General features: G+C 39.6%; 1 protein-coding gene across 1 annotated transcript in view; it reads left to right on the forward strand.

Annotated features, from left to right (window-relative positions):
- The window catches only part of SPRED2 (sprouty related EVH1 domain containing 2), a 174,951-nt gene that overhangs the window by 107,557 nt on the left and 44,879 nt on the right, over nucleotides 1–22,515 (forward strand). The window lies entirely within an intron of this gene.

The following is a 22,515-nucleotide window of genomic DNA, read 5'->3' on the forward strand; positions in this document are numbered from 1 at the left end:
AAAAAACAGCTTCCCACTTTCATCCCCCATTAGATTATTTGAATCTTCCCCATAGAGTTGGAATCCATTGTCCTAGATAGCTTCCTATACCCCACTTCCACCCCCCATCAGATTATTTGAGTCTTCCCAATAGAGTAGAAATCCATCGTCCCAAGTAGATAACTTTCCAAATTTTCTGTCTCCTTTAGTATCTAACATCTTATTCATAAATAAATGGAATGTTTTTTTCCTTCCTTGGTAGTCACCATGGATTTGTTTTATACTGTACTTTAAGATACAGCTCAGAATCTTCTACATGAAATCTTTCCTGATTCCCCCAGCCACCAACCTCTCTCAGCCTACCTTGTATTTAACTACTTTGCTTATATATGTGTTTATCAACTTCATTCTTAACGTATACTGTATATATGTTTCTGTATGTACGTATCTCTCCCATTAAGATGTAAAGCTCTTTGCAAAGAGGAGTCATTTCATGTTTTGTACTTACAGCCTTAGTGCCTACACACAATACACACAATACCTAGCATATAGCTGGCAATTGACAAATACTTGTTGATTGATTCTTGTTGCGCAAAAAATACTGAGACATTTTGGCCAGGTGGCATATTATTATTTACTTCTTCAATTTTTGTATTTCCTTATCTCTTCCTCTTACCTGACTGACCTTTAAATGAATGAACACTACTTGAATACCAAGCCAGCAAAAAAAAAAATATGTCTTAACAGTAATTAGTTTGGGGGAAAACTCAGATATAAGATGACTTGGCATCCTGATTCTGTGCTTTTTATTTGTGTGATCATAGGCAAGTCATTTAACTTATCTGGGCCTCTGTGTCCTCATCTATAAAACAAGCGGATTGGACTAGATGGCCTTCCAGCTCTGAATCTATGATATTTTTATGATCTTTGTGGAGTTAAATATTAGGTATATGTCTGGTCTGTTTTGCTAAAAATTATTTGTGAATGTTCTTCATATGCCAGTTAATGCCATAATCAACCCAAGATAAAAATTCATGAGTTTCTGTGCACAGTTCCATTCATCAATGCAAAAGCCTGGTACATCAACCAATTAGAAGATTTTTTTTTTATATCTTCTTTTGGGGAACAAACTTGAGGTACCTCCTTGTTGACCTGTCTTATAAGGAAAATATTCTGTAAATCCAAAAATGCTGTGTTAAATGTGAGTTGCGATTATTAAGGGACCTTATAAATATTCTACCCCTATCATTTTCCAGATGAGAAGCCCTTATTGTCTGTGTGACCGGACCTAACCCTAGTTTCATCATTTGTTGAATGAGAGGGTTCATTGGACTTAGAAGATCTCTAAATGTATAATCTTGTGACTTAGATCCAAAGAAATGAAGTGAGTTTGGTGTAAAGATCACATAAGTAGTTAATGGTAGATCCAAGAGGAGAACTCCAATTTCCCAAGTTCCAGGAGAGTGTTCTTCTGGTGTATCACAGCAGTCGTGTGGCTTTGTAGTCAGAGAACCTAACCTGAGTCCCATCTCAGCCCTACAGCTCTGAAACCTGGAGCAGGATTCCTTTTCTGAGTCTCAAATTGCTCTGAATAAAAATGAGGGATTGGGGCTAGGTGGTTTTTGAGGTCCCTTCCAGCTCTCAATACTATAATCCAATGATATTTTGAATGGCAAAGGACCTCACAGATACTGTTTTTTAAAGGATTTCACTCAAGTGACTATATTTTTGTTTTCAATGTTGTCTATGAAGGTGAGGTCTTACAGAATGAACTTGTCTTAAATTGATATTTTCTCCCCCTACATACAGTCTCTCTGTCCTCCACTAGAGACCTACTTATTGTCTCATTAGGCCATGAAAGGAGTCAAATCAACAAACATTCACCAGGTACCTACTATGTGGAGGCTTACCTGTGATCCCAAGAAGCTATAGCATGGACAATGGCCACACCCAGGTAGAATCATCTCAGCAGACAGGCAAAACCAGGTTGAGGGTAACCTACAGGTCTGAAACCTGTAGATGAGTGAGGGAGATGTCTACCCCAACCCCAAGCCTATGAAGACCTCCCCCAGAAGAATGGGAGGATAAGAACAATTTGTTCTATCCACTGTGAAGGTGGCTGAAGCAGGCACTGTGCAGTGCTTAGAGCTTGGTCAGACATCCAAGATGCCAAGGCCATCCACTGCATCCCAGGCCATCACCAGTCATTCCAACTTTTGTCTTGCCACTGAACTTGGATGACTCTGGAAGAGAGAGAGTGAGGCTGATGACTTTGGGGAACTCTCCAATTCAGTTACGTGTTAAGACATTGCCGTGTGATGTCATGGTCATCTTGGAAAACAAAGGACAAGCAACAACATATGCAGGCACTATGCTAAATGCTTGGGATACAAAGAAAGGCAAAAGATAGTCACTGTCCTCAAGAGGCTCACAATCTAATGACTGTGTTCTTATGATTAGGTGCATCACACTGTAAGTTCTGATAGGTCTAAGAATGCTACCGACTTGGGAGGTTTTGATTAAAAGCTTGGCAGTGGAATTTGTTTTTACCAGAAAATCAGTCTAAGTAAATGCAGGAGACTCAATATTCAAGTGGTTGGCCACCAGATAATGATTTGTAATTGATTATTGTTTGTTTGTTTGTTTGTTTGTTTGTGAGGGATGATTAGGGGAGGGGAGGATACAGAACCTCACATAACCCTCTACCAAGATGGTGAAGAGGCTTGATCTGAGGCAGAGGATGAACTACCCACACTATAATATTTAAGGTGTTTAAATATAGTCTTAGTATATTAATCCAATAAGCAATGCCAGTTGCCTTTGAAGCCAAGGACCCTTTCATTTGAGATAAGGGGGCTCTTCAGATTATTAATGAAGCACAAGCAGCATGTGTCATAAAGACATGAGAAGGGCGAAGAGCAAAATTAGTGTCTTTGGGTGGGCGTCTGCTTTCATCATGCAGCCAAGGAACAGTAATGTACAAAATCAGGCAGAAACACACTCCAAAGAAAAAGAAAACAACCACTTCTTTTTGTTTGTGTAATATTAAAAACATAACTGACCTGTGTCACAGAAATGGAACTATTGCAAAATAGCTTTTTTTTCCCTCATCCTTTTCTTTACGTGACATCAACCTCTAACTTGAGTTCTTCCCCTTTTTGGACATTTGCTGTTTGTTTAACTGCTGAAAGCAGGATGTAATAATGACAGAGCTCAACCTGAAATATACTTGATGAAAATACAGACCGTGATGGTGATGAGAAGGGATGTGATTCTTGGAATTCTGACCCCTGATCCTAATCATGATGTCAGTGATTTTAATGGAAAAGCAGTTACAAGTACCCAGAGTAAATAATTTTCTTCTAGAGAACAGGCAGGAATAATGAAGCAATTGAGTGTGTCTTTGCTTGAGTTGATAACTTTCCTTCTTTTGAGGTAATTCTATGAGAAAACCCTTTTCACATATGTTAGAACCATGAGTAAATAAAAATATATTTGCATTTTCATGTCAAATTTATGTATTTCAAACAAAGAAACAAAGTCAATACTTTGATTTGTAATCAGGGCCATAAGTTACCTTTTGGGAAGAAGAAAGGTCTTATTTGTTCTTTCTTTTCTTTCCTAAGATGTACCTGTATCTCAAATAAGTGATTTAAGGTTTGAGAACTGGTTTGAAAAGACTACGAAGAGCTACAAAACTAGATCAAAACAAGGATAGATTTTTATAATTTAAAAAAAAAAGCTTTTGCTAAAGAAGAAAAATGTAAATGGAGCTCTTGATCTTTTTTTCCCAACAGGAATTGACCAGGTCTTTCATGTAACACTTGTGGAAGAGTTAGAGTGATTTGGGCTAAACACTAGTTCAATTGGGTTGATTGAGAACTAACTGGTTGAAGAACTGGACCCAAGAATCCTGAAATTTAATTACCTGGGACACTGATTTACACAGGATCACACAGCTAGTATCCTTTAGAAACAAAACTGTAACAGAGGTTTTCCTGAATCTAAGCCCTGCCTGCCCTCTAATCACCTGGCCATTCTGCCTTTCTTTATAACATTAACCTGAAGAGTTGGATTGCTGTAGCTTTATTGATGATGACTTCCTCTTAGAACCAGAAATGATTCATTTACAAAACAGACTGTACCGAACTGCCAGCTTCATTTCACGGCAGTGCAAGTATACAGTACAGTTATACCCTTCTAGGGTTGTAGTTTAAATGATAGAAGTATGGGAGACTCATCTTCAAGAACTTTTCCTCAATATCAGTTATCTGCATGCAGAAATTTATTTCGCCGGGTCAGACATTCCTTGCAAGTGTATCTAGCTAGGTGGCTGGATGGACTCCCACCATTGCAAGTAAAATTCATCTTTATAAATAAGTTAGTGAAAGCCACTGCTATTTAATCCAACAAACAATTAAGCACCTACTATGTGCAAGCAACCCTGCAAGGTGCTGTAAATATAAAGACAAAAGGCACAAATTCAACTAGAACTCCTGGAGGACATGAAGCAAGACATTTGTGTTTTGTTTTAAGCCCAAAAAATGATTTTAGAAACTAAATGAGAATGCTAGAGGGAAAAGTGCAAACAGAAAAGAAAGCTATGTAAGAAAGAATTAGAGAATTTATAGCTTGGGACAAAGGTACAATTCAAAATGAACCAAGAAGCTAATGATTCCTTGAGACATGGAGACAAGAAATAGTAAACAAAGTCAAAAGACTCAAAGGGGTGGGGGAGGGGGAAAGAGAAGAAAATGTAAGATACCTCATAGCATAAACAACTGATTTGGAAAACAGACTGAGGAGAGATAAAGTTGAGAATCAGTGGGCTACATGAAAGCCATGACAAAAAAAGAAAGAGCTCTGTTAGTAATATTTTAAGAAATCATAACAGAAAATGAGAATAAGAGCACAAAGGTGAAAACAGAAAGAATCTACCAATCACCTCCTGATAGAAATTCCAAAATGAAAACTTCTAGAAACATTGTAGTCAAAATCCATAGCCTGAATATCCAAGAACTACTGCAAACAGCCAGAAAGAAAAAATACAAGGACCAAGGAGCCATAGTCAGGATCACACAAGATTTATCAGTCACCTCTATTTGAGAGCAGAGAGGTTGGAATAATTCCTCAAGACAAAGGATATAGGTTTGGAAACAAGGATAGCTTATCCAAGAAAACTAAGTAAAATCTTACAGGAGGAAGAAATAGACCTTAAATGAAATAGAAGCATTCCAAGTGTTCTTGATTAGAAGACCAGAGCTGAGTAGAAACTTAGAAATGCAAACAGGAGTCAAGAGAAGCATAAAATGGGGAAGAGGGGAGAACAGCTTGTGCAAAGACATGAGTTGGAATGTCTAGGTCAGGGCCAGTCTCTCTGGAATGTATAGTGAATTTGATCTGGAAGGGACCTAAGAAAAAAATCAAGTCCAATACCTTCTTTTTCAGATAAGGAAACTGAAACACACAAAAGTTTGAGGTGATGCAGGCCTCTACCAAGATGGTGGCATGTCAGAAAAGAAGACACAAACAAGAGATGTTACAAAGATAGAGAAGTTCAGATGAGAAATGAGTTGGGGGGAGGGGGAGATAGTGAGTACAGTTTTGGTTATGCTGGGCTTAAGATGCCTATCAGACATGCAGTTCAAGATGTCACAGCTATGTCATAGCTGCTATCATGTTGGCTTTGTCTCCAGCCCTATCCCCTCCCTACCACAAAGTCTTATCACAGGCCTCTTTGCTATGAGACATAATCATGTGCTCAAATTTCCCAGCAAATTAACCTCCCCAAAGGCCTCCACCACTGATGTGATCTGTAAAGTTCATCAGAATAGAAAGCATAGAAACAAAATGGCCTCTGATTTTTGTAGAATATAATAGCATCGATATTGTGGGAAAGATGAAGAGAGATGGGCTAAGCACAGACTTTATTTCCAACAATTATACATGATAGTGGTGCTTTTCAAGTTTCTTAGAGTGATTTCTTTAAATTTTATATCTGAATACATTCTAAAAGGAAAAACCTACCTAAAAATACCCTATTAAAATAATTTTTAAAAAAATGTTGGGTTTTTTTTTCTTCCCCCAAACAATACTACTGGGGGGAGGACAATTGTATTGTCAAAGAAAAAAACACTATTGAAACATCTTTTTAAATGCACATAAGTGAACAGAAGGAAGCTTAGAAGGAAACAGACGAGCAAGACAGCTTTGAATGTAACATGGGATTTAGAAAAGCAAGCTGTGGTTTCATGTACAATCCACATTATCTGATCAACTACAGAAATGCTCATTTTATTTGATATTTAAGCTCAGAACTTAAAAATATTAATTTGCAAAATCCACAGTGGTATCTACTGAGATCATATACATCACTGGATCTTCCCCTGTACCTAGGAATATGTAATTTTATTGACATAGATACCTCTTTCCACCAATGAAGATCATGGACCCTCTGTAACTTAGCAAATGGTCTTAGAGAGTTACACTGGCTGAAAAATTAATCCCATTGTGGTCAGCCTGGTGATTATCATCTCTGGACTTGGCTAGGCTGATTCTTGGATATAGACAGAGTCAGTCTTGACCTCCAACTTGCCTGATAGATTTGCTAAACTATAGGGCATGGAAAATTTGCAGTAGGCAGCACCTTATCAAATAAACTTAGAAGCAGTATCTGTTACTCCATTGATTTCCAGAGTTAATTTCAATGATCTCACTGGCCAGGTGGGTTTACCCCCTTCCTGTCCTTTATAGTAGATACATTATAGTTAAAGGAATGAACCCAATTAAGCTGTACTTCCTCATCAACCTTAGTTATGATCCAGCTATTTCTATGAGAGTAAATCTTACCGTGATGGATTAATTTGATGCCTCAATTTCTGAAAATTTGTATTTTATTTACATACAGTGGAATGCTATTATAATATAGCTTGCATACCCAATGAGTCACATAATGTCCTCCAAAGCACAAACATTTTAGTCTGGAGTTACATAGTTTGCCTTTAAGACTGGGATTATTCCTGTCTGCCCATAAGTAAGCTCTGACAAGTTCCACAGTTTGGATCAGAAGCTTGAAGAATTCCACTAAAAATTGCTTGGTGTTAGATTTTACTGGAGAGACTCATTTTCACATTAACACTCATTCACAGATGTTATCATTTGAATCATGTGTGCCATTTTTAACAGAGGTCTGCAGGAACTTTTGTTTTACCCTATAAAACAACTTATTTGTGACATGGAAAGCTATGAAGAATCTTCAGTCTTTATATCAAACTTCCAGTTACATTTAAGATTCCATGTGGCTCCAAGAAGTTGTAGCATGCACAGTGGCCACACCCTGGTAGACCTGTCTTGGTAAACCAGGTTAAGGGTAACTTATATACCTCAAACCCATAGGTAAGTTAGGGGGATGGCTACTCTAAGCATGTGAAGACGTCCCTTGGTAGAATGGATGGCTGAAAGTAAAGTAAGTGGTAAAGTAAAGGTGGCTGAAGCAGGCATTGTGGAGCACTTAGAGCTTAGTCAGACGTCAGACACCAAGGTCATCCGCTGCATCCTGGGCTATTGCCAGTTGTCTTGACTTTTGTCTTGCCATTGGACTTTGATGACTGTGGAAGAGAGAGTAAGGCTGATGACCATGTGCAACTCTGTCTCACGTAAATCCAATTCACTTTCAAGTCAAGATATCACCTCATGATATCATTGGTCCTCTTTGAAAATGAAGGATGAACAACAAGATTCTGTGACCTATTTCTTCAAGATGGTATGTTCATTGCTTTTGCTTAATATCTGGGATGTTCATTTGCCAAATGCCTCTCTAAATATCCTGGCATGGTCAAATTTTTCATGACAGTGGTAGACATTCATCTGTGAAAACCTGGGACCCCAACTCACTATTTTCTCCAGCACCTCCTTCTTTTCCTCCCCTTCCCCACCCTCACTGAACCACTCTTCACCTTTATTACGATCTGTTCTGTCTTTTGACTGAGGAATACCCAGTTGGGGAGGAAGGTAATGGAGGGCCAGGTAGGAGGGTTCAGGACTTTGTGATGGGAACAGAGAAGACATAATTAAATTCAATTTAGCATACATTTATTCAGTACCTGCTATGTCTGCTAGACACCTGGAGTCCAAAGGGGGCAGGGGACAAGCAAAACAATCCCTGTCTTTAAGCAGTTTACATTTTGTTGGAGGAAGAATCCAAATGCTAAAGCCAAGCCCATTGCTAGAGAGATCCCAGACACTGCCATCCACTGGGTGAAAATTAGAGAGGTGGATTGATTGCTAGCTAGAGTTCAAAGCCAGAAAAAAAAAAATCAAAGACAAAGGAGCTGAAACTTAGGGAATGTAGGGGTTTATCCCAACTTAAAACTATCTAGTACAATATCTGATGCTTAATTTTGAAGTGCCTCTTCCGTGCCATGTACTGTGCTAAGTACTGGATGGGGATGTCGTGGAAGGTCCACTTAATTTGGAGTTAGACCTTGGGCAAATGACTTAACCTCTCTGGATCCTAGTTTGCTTATTTGTAAAATGAAGACATTGGAATAGATGATCTCTGAGGTCTCTACTAACTCTGTGATTCTCTGACCCCTTCTTTTTGGTTACTTCTCCCCTGGCTCCCAAAATACTTTCTTCCTAGTTCTTTTTCTACATCTGTGATCATCCCTTCTTTCTTCTCTTCCTCCTTTGTCACTAAGTGGGGAGGAGCAGGGTACTTTTCCATCTATCCCCGCTTTCATTCCTCTACTTCTTTGTTTAAATTCCCTCCAGTAGCAATGTCATCCATTCCCATGGCTTCAATTACCACCTCTATGCAGATGGCTCCCCAAAGTATAAAATGCTCCTTAGACTTTTCCACTGGGATCGTCTCTCGACCTGGATAGCTATATACACTCCAAACCCAGTCTATCACCTTGCTGCCAAAATTTGGCCCTCCTCCTAGGTTCCCCATTTTGGTCTAAATCTTCTTTTTATTCTTCTCCTTCACACCTTTACCCCACCAGTTGCCACTTCTTGATGATGCTATCACCATAATATCTATCTTTTTCCTCTTTTTCTAATTCTCCCTGCCACCATCCTAGCTCTGAGCTGGTTGTTGTAATAGCTTCTTTACTATCTTTGCTCCCAGTCTCTCACCTCCTCCTTCAGCGAAAGGCGTTGTTCTAATGTTCAACTCTAATCGCATCACTCTTCTCTTCAAAACTTTTTAATGGCGTTCCCCTGCCTCCAGGATAATATATAGCCTCCTTGGTTTGATATCCAAACCAAGCTCCAACTTACCTTTTCAGCCTTAATTCATGACGCTCTTCCTCAAGCTGTCTACACTTCAGCCAAACTCATTTCTCAGGCCATTTTGTTTGACCCCTTCAATTTACATAATTATTTTCTCTAACTTGTATTATAGTTATTGGTGAGTATGTAAATCTTGGGACCTAGAGCTTGAAAGGATCTTGAGAGTTTATCAATAGGAAGGAGTTGCAGAGGCAAATTTGTCTTGGTTTAAGGGAAAATGCCCTCCTAGAATAAAATGGGCTCCCAGGGGAGATGGTGGGGCAGCTAATAGGGCATACTGGCTAGAGCTTGAACTTGAAGGCAGGAAGAGCTGGGTTTGAATGTGGCCTTAGGCACTTATTAGTTGGGTGATCTTGGTTAAATCATTTAATATTCCTGTGCCTCAGTTTCCTTATCTGTGAAATGGGGATAATAATAGCACCTACATCCCAGGGTTGTTGTGAGGATTAAATGTGATCGTATTAATAAGGCACTGGGCAAACCTCAAAGTGCTACATAAATACTAGCTATTGATGGTGGAGATGATAAAGATTTCCCCTTTACTGGAGGTAAACAAAGTCTGGATGACTGCTTGGTTATGTGGTAGAGGAGATTAGATGACCTCTAAGGTCCAGATCCCTTCCAGCTTAGATTTTGTGATACTTACATAAGTCAGTTCCTTCATTTTTCAGATCACAGATTTGAAGCCCAGAATTTGTGACTCTTTGGCTCATCACCCTCTGAAGTTCTAAGTTCCTTGAGAGGTCTGTGCTGTTTTTTATTTTCCCCAGCCTCTAGCAGATAGTACCTTGCAATGTCGCATTATTTAAAACAAGCATATGTAGGGGTTTAATTGGGATTGGATAAGATGATTAAGTGTACAGTTTAGAAACTTAATCAATGTTGAATTTTCAGTATATGCTTAGCCTCAAGGGAAAAATACAGGCAAGACCCTCCCTAGGAACACTTGACTTATGAGTAACCTAAACTTTAGCCACTTCTAACAGAACCCTGGAATTGCTGCTCCCGAAAGGAGACAAGCCACTGCAGGTCACCTTTGGGACTAGAGAGCCCCGAGGCCTTTCCTCACTCCCAGTAGACCAATCAACCCTGATGGATCTACTCCCAAGCAAGCAGTTGAACCTACAAGCCTGGCTTCCCCAAGAGTACTCTTTCTTCCTCCCATCACAGCCAAGCTATGTTCTACCTCTCATCTCCCACCTCCATTAGGGTCTAGCTTGGGAGGGGCCCAGCAAGTCTTTTGGTTTAGGTAGGGCCCCTATTCCTGGGACTGTGCTAAGTAAGGAAGGTAAGATGTCTTCTAGGTATCCCCAGTTAGAACTTGGAATGCAGAAGAAACAACGTTCTAAATGGTGGACAGATTCTGTGAGAGGATACTGTTACTAGAATGGTTCAGCTGTGCTATGAGTTAATAAATAAGCTTTTGTGGGCTGGCCTTGGAATTTAATCCTGTTGTTTCTATGGAAAAGTGCATTCTGAGCTCCAAAAACACTGCTTAACAAATGAACTTTTGGAGTATGTCCCATCTGTAATTTGGGGGCAGCCTACATCACAGAATTTACCATAGGGTCATCCTCTACAACTTGCACATGTACACAATCTGTTTTATTCTGTTGTCTTTATGGAGGAGGGGTTGGCAGCTAACTAAAAACTTCCCTTTTTTCAAAAATTTGCTTTTTAAGTAGTTAGAGAATTGAATGGGGAATAGTATCTCTCTCTTCCTTCCCCCAACCCCCCTCCATGTGACTAACTCTTAAAACAGATGGGAAACATATTTTGGGGGAGAGTTTGCCTCAGTCCTGCTGAACTTGTTCAGTGGTAAATTATTGAGTTTGGACTTTTCCTTTATTTTGAGAGCCCTGGCAGTGTAGCCCTGGAGAATCTCAGATTTGTCGATTGACTACACAGTGGGATTGTTATCAGGTGAGAAATGTAAACCCAGATAGGTGAATTGACTGAGAAAATTTTATGCACAGTTGCTAACAGTTTGCTGAATTCTTTAGAGAAGGCTGGATTCCTTGTTAGTGTGTGTATCTATATACACACACATACATGTGTGTGCATATGAGTATATACACACATGCTTGCATACTTTTCCTGAGTAGCCACCCCTCCCCTTCATTTCCCTCCTTTTCTCGCCTGTCCTCCCAGTTGGAAACACTGAATTGGGTCATAGCACCTACACTGAATAGTATTTCTGTCAGCTTTTTTGTGCTTTCAGAATTATTTCAGCTTTTCTACCACATAAACTTTTTTTTTCAATTCTTTGTGGAATGTTTTGGTTACTTGCTAAGCCTCCAAAGTATCACAGTAAATTTATTGAAAGTATGTGATGATGTTCATTAGTTCATCCTTCATTCACACATTCATTTAACAAGCATTTATTTAATGTCTCATTTAGATAGTGCTATAATGAGCACCAACCGTGTGCAGTGTACTTTGGGGGTTATAAAAATGAATATGGTGTGCACAAATAGCTATTAATGGAGTAAGAAGAAGGCACATTTCTGTAGTGCTCTGTTCTTTTCAAAAGTGATAGGAAACATAAATCAATGAATCCACATGCATTTATTTATTAAGTACCTGTTATGCGCCAGATGCTGGAGATGATAAGACAAATGTGACCTAATCTCTTGTCCTCAAGGAAGTTACATTCTTCTAGGGAGATGCGACACATGTTGGTGAGTGGTGTTCGGGGCAAATCTAAGCAATCCCAGATATTGTGAGCGGTTATTGGGACAGTAGGTTTTGTCACTGTAGCAGTGGCAATAGAAATAAAGTATCTCTTAAACTCTTGATGTGCCCGGTACTGTACTAAGTATTAGACAAGTAGAAACAAACAAGAGACTCCCTGCTTTCAAAAAGAATATATTCTAGGGGGAAAGACAGCAAATAGATGGGAGGTCAAGGAACAGGGGACAGTAAGTGTTTATCTGGCCGTGAAGTGGCAAAGAGGCCTGTGCCTGCATAACATAAGGCAAAAGCCTACCCATCAGAGCTCAGGCAAGAAATTGTAGGTTAATCCTGGGGAGGAGATGGAGGTGATGGTCCAAGGAGATGGGGCATATCGTGGAGCAGACTTGATTATTATTGTGGAAGTAAAATGTGTAGGTGGGAAGGAGCGTGCTACATAAGAGTAGATAGATCAGATGACATGATAACATACCCATGCTGACCAGGGAGTTGAATGGGATGAAGCATGGTCTGGGGAGCTAGCTTTGGATAGAGAATTACTCCACTCACCTTACAATCCAGGGAGCTTTGCAAATCCCAAAGCTTCAGGGGATTAAAATTCTTCCCATAGAAAATGCCATTGTGGTTTTTTTTTTAACTTTATCATGGGCACTTCCTCCATAAAACAAAGATGCCTTCTATTTGACTTGTATGGGGCCACTCCATACAAGAATGACCCATGTAACAACGGAACAACAAAGGGTTTTACAGATGTATTTTGTAGGACAGTGATAGAGATTGATGGCGTGGCCATCAGGGCTCAGTCAAAGCAGAGAAAGTGAGAACCAGTTGTCCCCATGTAGTTTTATATAAGGATGGACTGACATTGTCTCTGTTGAGGAGGGCTGTATCTCCAGGTAGCTGAGACATCTTACTTTACAGAGTGGCACTGGCATTTACATCTTTTTGCTTGACCAGACGCAGCTGGTGGTACAGTGGATAGAGCATTGGGCCTGGAGTCAGGAAGACTTAGGTTCAGATCTGGCCTCTTAGACAGACACTTACTGGCTATGTGAACCAGGGCAAGTCACTTAACCTCTGGTGCCTCCGTTTCCCCAGCTGTAAAACAGGAGTATAATAACAGCACCTACTTTACACGGTTGTTGTGAGGATCAGATGAGATCATACTTGCCTGGCACACTGAAGGTGCTTTATAAAGGCTTCTTTCCTTTTTCTTTTACTGGGGAGTTAAACCTGATTCTGAGCATTCATTCTGTTTGTGAAGAAGTTGAAGGATTTGGGAAATGAGAAGAGTAGCAGATTTTTATTTGGGAGGGGGGGGATGGCAGGGCAATTGGGGTTAAATGACTTGCCCAAGGTCACACAGCTAGTGATTGAGTCAAATGTCTGAGGCCACATTTGAACTCAGGTCCTCCTGACTCCAGGGCTGGTGCTCTACTCACTGCACCACCTAGCTGCCCCAGAGTAGAAGATTTTTGAAGCCAGTTGCTCCCTTAGAATGTAAATGACGCCTCTCTTTGTATTCTCAGCCCAAGGACAGTGCCAGGCACATCATAATCAGTGTTTCTTGACTGAAAAATGGCATCCCCTGTGTAAGAATAAAGACCTGAAGGGGACAGACTTAACCAGACTGGTTAGGTAGCTTGCTTAAGATCCCCCAGGTAGTTTGTGGCAAAACAGAGATTCAAACTCAGGTCCTTGAGTCCAGTGCACTTTCCCACAATTCGTTTGAAGCAGCTTCTCCCTATTACGAAGAAGGCTAATGTTGGAAACTGAATTTCTGTTCTTTTGGGGGTTTTTTTAAGGTGTAGCCTCCTTTGGTTTCTGAAAGCTATCACCACCAGCTCTCACATGTTACAAAGGAAGAAATGGAGTTCCTTCCAAATAAACAAACAAAAAAAAATACCAGGAGAGCAGTGATTAATTTCAATTAAAATACATATTGCTTGCTATGGGATTGAGATTTACTGATCTTTCTAGGAAAACTGTAGTATTTTTTCACCTCATAAAAATAGCTAAGAAAATCAGTTGCCCATTCCTTGAGGAGAGCAGCCTTTTTTAAAGCACACATTGTGGATGTCCCTGTAATGCTTTTCCAGCATTTAGAGCTGAAAGCCACTTTTGGTTTTTTCCTTTTTTGCATTTTTTAAAATATGTTTTATTTCTTTTCCCCAGTTATATGCTAAAAACAATTTTTAAATGTTTAAAAAAAAGTTTTGAGTTCCAAATTCTATCCCTCCTGGAAGTGGGCTTTTTAGGGATCATTTGAGCTAACCCTCACATTTTACAAATGAGAAAACTAAGGCCTAGAGAGAGGAAGGCTATGACTTGCCTAAGGTCAGCCATGTATAGGGAGTCTTTGCCGACCCAGGCCCTCTGACTCTACAGCCTGTATGCCCTTCTCAGTACACCAGGCTGTCATGTGTTTGAATTATCAGCCGATCAAATGTACAAAATTCCACAAGCAGCAGTGTTTCCATTACCTGGTAGTTCTTGTGGACTAAATCATAGTAGAGGAAAGAAAGGGTTTTTAAGGGGTGGATTATCCTTGTCTCACTTAGTTATCCTTTGGTCCCAATTATGAAGCCCATTATGCTAGTCTTCTTCTCGTGAGTAGTAAAGGAGAAATCACAAACCAAAATTTGGCCTTTTGCTTCTCACGTTTCACTTGCCCCAACTTTTGTGTTGCATAAATTGCCTTGAAGCTCTGCCTTGCAGCATTAGTAAATTTTGGTTTACTCAGGCTTCTTTCACCTCCCAATAAGTTTAGATTCATTAAAGTCCATAAATGTTTGTTGAGTTGAATTTATTTTATTTTAAATAAATTTTACTTGAATTTTTATTCTTTGCTGATCCTAGAGCTGAGTTGTAGTCTTTATTTTTTTTAATTGTGAATTGAAGTAGATTTCTTGAATATTTGCTAATGAACTGTTGTGATGTTAAAAGCATCTAGACACATGTCCTAATATTAGGTTTAAGGATGTTATTAATAGTTCTGTGGGGTTTGAGATTCTGATGCTAATAAAACTTCCAACCATAATGTCCAAAATTGTCTCAACAGATCCTTAAAATAACTATTTACAAGTGTAGAGAAGTCATGAGTATTTTGGTAGTAGACTGCTACTAGAAGAGATTTCGTAAGGAAATATTTTAAAATACTCTTTATTAAATTAACATTATATCTGTAGGTTAATTTTCTACTTTGGATCCATTCCAGGAGATTTTTATTATAAGTAGCAAAAGCAGAGCTGAGGTCTGTCCTCTTAGGAGACAGAGGAAGGTGTAGAATTGATGTCAAAGAGAGTGAGAAAGGGGTGCGTGTAGAGGAATTTGCCTTGAACAAAATAATAGAAACTTTAAAAAAAAAGAGCAGAAATGGATTCTTTAGGAGAGTTTGACTTAAGACTTTATATTTTTCTTTTAAAAATACTTGTGAAAAAAACTGGTGTAGCAAGTTCAAATGTATAACCAGAAAAACAATGAACCAGTCACATGGTGTGGAACAAAAATCACTGATGGACCAATGATGGTCTTAATGGCCTCATTGGCACCTCCTTGATGGGTTGGTGGGGAAAACAAGGAGAACTTCACCATGTACCCTACTACTAGAACTAGATTATTTTCTTTTATCTTACAGGATGCATCTAAAACTCCTCTTTACCTTGCAGACCTCAGGGACTACAAAATAATCTTACTAGCCCAAGTAAAAACAAAAAGTGAATTGTTTCAGGCAAAGATAGAATCATATAATTCATTTCAAATACAAATACTAATTTCCTTTGTATTATCTCATCCTTTTAGTTCCCAAAGATGGCCATCTATCAGTCAACAAATATTTATTAAGAACCTTATACTATGTGCCAGGCACTATGCTAAGTGCTAGAGATAAAAGAAAAGCACAAATAATCCCTTGCCCTTAACGAGCTCGTATTCTAGTTGGGGAGACAAATAGGAGAATAATTCAGCACATACTAGATGTATACAGAGCCAGATAGAAGGTAAGGTGCTAGCAGTTGGGAGGACAAGGAAGGGCCTCATGCAGAAGGTGAAGTTGGAGCTGAATCTTGAAGGAAGCCCAGAAAGAAAGGGCTGGGGAGGGAGGTGGGGTGAGCATCCCAGCCAATGAAAAGGATATCTGGATGTCAGGAGGTGGAGTACCCTGTGTGAGGAACAACATGAAGGCCAGTCTAGACAGATAATGAAGTATGTGGAGGGAAGAGTAAAGTGTAAGGAGGTTGGAAAGGCCAGGTTGTAAAAGAGCTTTAAGAGCCTAACAAAGGATGGTTCTTTTTGGTTCTGGAGGTCATGAGAAGCCACTGGAATTTATTGGGGGGTGGGGGGTACACGGGGCAGGCTGGTAACATGATCAGACCTGCCCTAGCTTTTTAGGAAAATCACTTTGGTGGAGGATAATTTGGAATAGGGAAAGAATTGAGGCAGGGAAGAACAGTTAGAAGGAACTGAGTGTCTAAATTACTTGCTTGAAATCACACCTAAAGGATCAGAGACTGACACAAAATCCAAACCTCCTAATTCCCAGACCAGTCCTCTGTCTGCTAGACCATACTGCCCCTAGGGGAAAGCAGTGGATAATGCTGGTATCAGTAGGGATCCTGAGTACACATGGAATTCTGCTCATGTGTAGAATTCCATATGTATATGGAACCCAGACAACTAAGGTGCTGCTTGACATTTTGGCAAAACTGCCCCATGAATGCCCTTTCCAGGGTGAAACATGAAACATGATCAGAAGGCATCTCACCCACAGGGGACATCATCGCTCTTCCCAAAAATTTCAAACTTAGTAATTTTATTATTTAAATTGTAATTAATCATAATCATATCAATATATTATGTAATGATTATTAAATTATATGGTTATAATTAAATTATAATTTTATTATTATAATGTTATTTTTCTTTTATAAGGAAAGAAGGCATGTAGGTTACTCTTCTTTTGTTAAGGTGTGTCCCTTATGTGGTACTCCAATACTGTCTTTTTCCATTGTGGAAGCCATAGTTGAGAAACAGCCCAGTGTGGTGGATAGCCTTGGAACCAGGAAGACCCTGGTTCTGTCTCTTGACAAGTACTAGCTGAGTGACCAAAAGCCAGTTTCTTAACCTCTCAGTGCCCCCTGGCAGTTCTGTAAACTTAAGCTGCTGGTTGTTAGTGAAAAAGTGACCATAGATCTGAACCCTCCCATCTCCCCATTCAAATTGTAGTTGACTTCATAATACACTAACAAAGCAGTGCTGTTAACATGGTGTTGCACTATTTCCGTAGTTTGTGGATTTTTTTTTTTAGCACTTGCTCTTTCAACTTCATTTTGGAAGGAAAAGATTTCCCTCAATACCCCTGTACAGTTGTATTAATAAAAGTTGAATCAAACTAATTTCTATGTTTTTCCATGTAAAAGATTTCCTTTTCATCCTAGATATAGAAGAGACCAAAGACTTGAATAGAGAAATATAATTTTCCCCCAGACCTGTATTTTCATTGATATAGGGAAGATGTATCAAATACACTCCCAGCAAGACCTACATCATTTCCAAGTGCAACCCAAACCAGATTAAAGTATAATTGGGAAACATTTAACAAAATAAATAAAAATAAAATAAAACATAGATAATGTGTAGTTTTCTAAGTCAGTAGTGTGGCCCACAAGGATCCTTATGTAGATTTAGTGGCCCATCTCTATTTGAGTTTGACATCTTTGGTGTAGAGAACTGTGAAGAAGCTTCCATTGCCAAGATAAATTTGCAATTTGTTCTTCAGCTTTTAGTCTTAGAAAGATGTCTAGAACAGCACCGCAAGTTGAAATGACGTACCTAAAGTCACACCTAGCATATGTCAAAGACTGGACTTGAACCCACATCTTTCCTGACTCTTAAACTTATGCTCTGTTGCCTCTCTATCCTAATTTGTAGCTTGTTACAAACCTTGCAGGAAATGGAGATTAGTAATTAAGGTTTTTCAATGTTATGAGTGATTCCAGGCCAGGGTGTGTGTGTGTGTAGATGTGTATATACACATGTGTGTATAGATATGTGTGTATAGATATGTACATTTAGAGAACATAGTACAGGACGTCTTTCCTAACCCCTCGGAATTCCAGTATTTTCCCTCTTTTGCTCATTTCTCATTTACTCTGCACATAGCTTTTCACATGGATTTGTTTGCATGTGTCTTCACCCAGCAGATAGTAAGTTGCTTGAAGACAGGGACTGTTTTTTGTCTCGGTTTGTGTCCCCGCTGCTTAGCACGGTGCCTGACACGCAGTACTAGGCACTTAATAAATGTTTATTGAATGAAATTGAAAGTAGTTATTTCAAAGGAAGTATTTTGTGTTGCAAAAGTTTCATGGGAGTTCTAATAATTTATGCCATATAGGAGCCAAAGTGGGATGGAGAGTTGGGGAAAAAACAAGCATTTATTAAGCGCCTGCTACATGCCAGGTACTATGCTAAGTGCTTTACAAATAAAATACTATTTCTTTTAACCCTCGCAACAACCTTGGGAGCTAGTTGCTACTATTGCTATTATTCCCCCATTTTACAGTTGGGAAAACTGAGGCAGTCAGAGGCTAAGTAATGCGTCCAGGGTTTGAAGTCAGGCAATCCTGACCCCAGGTCCTGCTGCCCCCAGAGCTAAGCAGGAGCCAGAAAAGAAAGCAGTGTGCTTTAGAGCAAAGACCTCTGAATTTGAGATCAGAAAACCCGAGTTCAGATCCCTGCTTTGCTACCTATGAAACTCCATGGCCTTTTCCTCATCTAGACGATATGACGTAGCTTTAGTAGGGCATGTTTGGAGATTATATTCCCACTTTACTACCCACCCACCTCTAACCCCCCAGGAATGAAAAGGCAGTACATTTGAGTCAAAAGACTGCATTCAGATGTTTTTCTACTTTTGATTTTAAGCAAGTCATTCAGAGTTTAAAATCTAGAAGAAACCTAACACACTACCCTATGTTTTTTAAACAAGTAAGTCCCAAAAAATATTAAACAGCTTGTCTAAGGGTAGGTGATGGTTGCTGTGGAATTGTTTTTCAGTCCTGACTCTTCGTGACCCCATTTGGGGTTTTCTTATTAAAGATGCTTGAGTAGTTTTCAGTTCCCTTCTCTAGTTTGCAGATGAGGAAACTGAGGCAAACAGGGTGAAGTGACTTGCCCAGGGTCACACAGTTAGTAACTTTCTGAGGTCAAATCTGAACTCAGGTCTTCCTGACTCCAGGCCCAGTGCTTTGACCACTGTGCTGCCTAGCTGCCCCTTGTCTAAGGGCATATAGGTGGTTAATTAGTATGACTAGGATTCCAACTCAAGCCCTCTGACTTAAGGTTCAGTGCCTTTTCCACATGGACTTGTAAAACCTTTATATTTGTATTTCTGCATCTCTGTCATTTCTTGCTTAATGCATGCTGTAACCAAAATCATGCAGGCCTTGGAAAGACCCCACCCCACCCTTGCCCTCAGTAAAATCTGCAGGCATGGGATGAAGACAAGTTGAGGGGAGTGGACTTGGAATCTGGTCTTAGTTCTGCTACTGACTTATTATATGATCTTAAGTAATTTAATCTCTACCTTAATTTCTTCAACTATAAAAGTAGAGGGATATCAATCCTATCTACTGCACAGGATTATCATGAGGGTCAAGTGAAATAATATATGCGAAATGTTGCGGGGGGAGTATAAAATGCTGTGCAAAGATAAAGTAGTATTATACAAAGTCAGGGGCAGCCAAGTGGCAAAGCGGATGGAGTGCTGGGCTTGGATTCAGGAGGACTCCTCTTCCTGAGTTCAAATCTGGCCTCAGACACTTGCTGACTGTGTCACCCCAGGCCAGTTACTTAACCCTGTTGGCCCCAGTTTCCTCATCTATCAAATGAGCTGGAGTAGGAAATGCCAAACCAGTGTCTTTGCCAAGAAAACCCCAAATGGGGTCATGAAAAAGTTGGGCACAACTAAACAACAACATAGAAATTCAGAAGATTTGTACTTGTGGTCAGAGTAGAGCTAGAAAATAGAATACTATTTATTACAGTATGGGATGAGGAGAAAGGTGGAAACTTCACAGGAGCTGGCTATTGTGCAGGGAAGGTTAGGATACCTTTGGGGTTCCCCATCTTTATGCTCTGATACGAGGAGAATATAAGTTCCTTGAAAGCAGGGACTCTTTGGAAGCCTAGCAACAAGCGCATAATAGGTATAGGTGCTTGGTAAGTGATTGTTGAATGGAATTGTAGGCATTCTGGTATTTCAGACTGCAACATCCTTTCTCAACTCTCCTTCCCCTTTGTGTTCTCTTTCCCTCTCCTCCAGTATTTGCATTCCCAGCAGCTACCTAGCATAGCCAGGCACACAGTAGGTACATTATAAGGACTTGTTGATTAGTTGAGGCACAGAAAGGTTGACTGACTTGTTAGGGTCACATGAAGAGTTAGGAAACCTAGACAAAAGAAGGATTTAAAAACATAACAAAGCTTTAATAATTCAAGCCACACAAACAAAATTCAAAACTTAGTTTTGGTTAATGTCCAATAAGGCCCTCTGAGACAAATCTTCCTGTAGGATGTATCTTCTAGCCTCATATGTCCCTTAAAAATTCTGTAACCCAGAAATGTGGTTCTGTGTTGTAGCAGCCTTCTTCATCCCATCTTGGAACTGTTGTCCCTCTGTCCTTTGATAAAGAAAACAGGCACCATTTTATTTGGCCAGACCAAGAGCTAAATTCCCCTTCATTTCCCTTCCGTGTTCCCTCCCCACTTCCCCCCACAATAACCTCATCTGTGTTTTTAACAGATGTTATTTTCTTCTTTCCTTCCAGAAGGAAAAAAAAGGGGTGGGGGCAGGGACTGGGGGGAGAAGGAGCTCTTTCTATGGGCTACCTTTTAGTCTTCGAGTTCATTGTCATTTTTATTCTGGGTGAGGTTGAGGGACTGAAGACCTTAAATACACAGCAGATAGCAAATAGTTGGCTGGCTGCCCTGCAGCTGGATAATCCAGACAGATATTGTTTCCTCCTCAGTTTTCAGTGCTCTACTTTAACCCTGCTGACTTCTTTTATAGAACCAACCACATGCTTCAGTGCCTCAGTTCATACTGGTCCACTTTTTTTTTTAGGTTGGTGTATTCTTGGGGGGACAGTGGGAGGCAGGATGTAGGAGTAGAAGAGGACAGGAAGGAAGATTTTGCAAAGAGCAGAAAGTTACAGTAGGGTTGGTGGCATAGGGGAGGTCTCTTGGGTTGGCTGATCTTCCACCTGCATTTTAAAAATTAATCTCTCTTTGGTAAATGAGAAATATTAAAGGGATTGCATTAATTTAAATTATGCATACTTTTTTCCTTCGCCCTTAATCTCTTCTCTTCTGTCTACTCCTCTTCTCCCCAAAAAGGTGCCCCTAGCTGCTGAAGCCCTATAAAAGACAGGTCATGTTTAAACAAGAGGTGTGTGGGGTTTGAGTTCTGCACCTTAGTAATTTCCTGTCGAAATGAACCGGTAACACACGTATAGGATTAGGAAGGCAGTGTGGTTAACTCGGGGAAATGCCTCAGCCAGCCTGTTCTAAGCCACTGTGGGAGAGATGCCCGAAGAACACAGAAAAGTTTGTGTGTAGCTGATGTGGGGAGGGAAAAAGTAAAAGAGCATTTCTTAACATCTGCCAGCTGGAGAAGTGGTAAACAAAGCCCAGGGTCTAGAGAAGTAATCCAGCCTCCTAAACTGGTTTTTCCTGGGCAGTCAAGGCCAACCAGTCAAAAACCTAGTTCTTAAGTGTGAGTTATCCAGCTAATTGCTTCAGTTTTCCACTTCATTTTCCATTAACAGGGGCAGCCTTTGCCCTAGCCCATGGTAATTCTATACATTTTTGCAGAAATATGTTGCCAAAGTTTTGTGTTTTTTTTTAAAAAAAACAGAATGCAAATTTCAGGCTATCCTAGTTCTCAGAATTATCTACAAACAATTAGCTCCCCTTTTTCCTACTTCACTTTTTGTGTATACAAGGAGAGATGTCCCAACTCTGTGGTGGACCTTATTCTTCATTTGATCTCTGACCATTGATAAGAATTTAAATTTTATTACTCTGCTTTCCCTTCATCAAAATGGGAAAATAGTTTGATCGGCAAGCTGTTGTGACATTTTTAACCTATTTTCACTAAACATTTTCTATTTAGTCAAAAATAATTGAAGATAAATTATTATGAAAGTATTCGTGTATATATTTCACCTTTAATAGATGAAATGTGGCTTAGACTGTCCCTCACGTGCAAATAGACAAATTACCAACTTGATGGTCTTGCGGAAATAAATAATTGTTCCAAAATGTGACAGAGAATGAGAAAAGTCTGGATTTGGTCTCTGGAGGAAGCAGATTTTGGCAGGTTTTCAGAGTAACTTATTGTGAAACTAAAGTTATTTAGACTAGCAAATAAAATGGTAAACAGCAGGCTATGTTTTAGATGAGATAGTTGAAGGAAAATGTTTTGTAAGCTATATAAACTGTTTTTGATTTGAATGTTTATCATCCTTGTAATCCTATATCAAAACATAG

Source organism: Trichosurus vulpecula, chromosome 3, assembly GCF_011100635.1.
Source record: "Trichosurus vulpecula isolate mTriVul1 chromosome 3, mTriVul1.pri, whole genome shotgun sequence".
In the NCBI taxonomy this organism is placed as follows: domain Eukaryota; kingdom Metazoa; phylum Chordata; class Mammalia; order Diprotodontia; family Phalangeridae; genus Trichosurus; species Trichosurus vulpecula.